Source organism: Plasmopara halstedii (genome assembly GCF_900000015.1).
Source record: "Plasmopara halstedii genome assembly, contig: Scaffold_2472, whole genome shotgun sequence".
NCBI classification, from domain to species: domain Eukaryota; phylum Oomycota; class Peronosporomycetes; order Peronosporales; family Peronosporaceae; genus Plasmopara; species Plasmopara halstedii.
In genome coordinates this window covers 1-660 of record NW_020189379.1, presented here as the reverse complement: position 1 = coordinate 660, position 660 = coordinate 1, and positions in this window count along the sequence as shown.

The window sequence follows — 660 nt, the reverse complement described above, 5'->3', positions numbered from 1 at the left end:
CAACATCACCCCAGCTCTGTCGCAGTGGTTGACCAGAGTGCTCAAAAGACATCAATTTCCAATTCGCAAAGAGTCTATCTCTCAGACAGTACACATTAACTGGTTACAGGTTTGCCAAGAATCAACAAACCTTATTCGACAAACCATGACATCAGCTGGCGTGACGCGCTTGGTCAATGCGGATGAATTGTTTTTGCAATTCTATCCCAAAGACTCACATTTAATCGCCCCAACAAACGTTAATCGAGTCGGATCCAACAGAGGCGAGGATGACAAAAAGGGCTGTACAGTTATGGTCGCCTGAGAAATGTTTCAATCACGCCTGCTGGCTCCATTGAAACATTTCTCAGGCGACCATAACTGTATAATGACCGGTGTCCGTAATGGAACATTATCCCGACGTTTCGCTAACTGGGATGGATCAAGTAAGATCACTTTCCATTCGAAGCACTGGATGGATAAAGAAGGATGCTGCAGGTACTTGGAGTGGTTACGATCTTGCTATCCCGAGGAGAAATGCCGCCACGAGCCGTTTTTGTGATGCAGTTGTGGAAAATGCGAAGGAATTGAATTTTACGTTGGGTGCAATCCCTCCCGGTTGTACCAGTCTGATACAAGTATGCGACTTGATCGCCAACAAACCTATCAAACAAGCGTTCA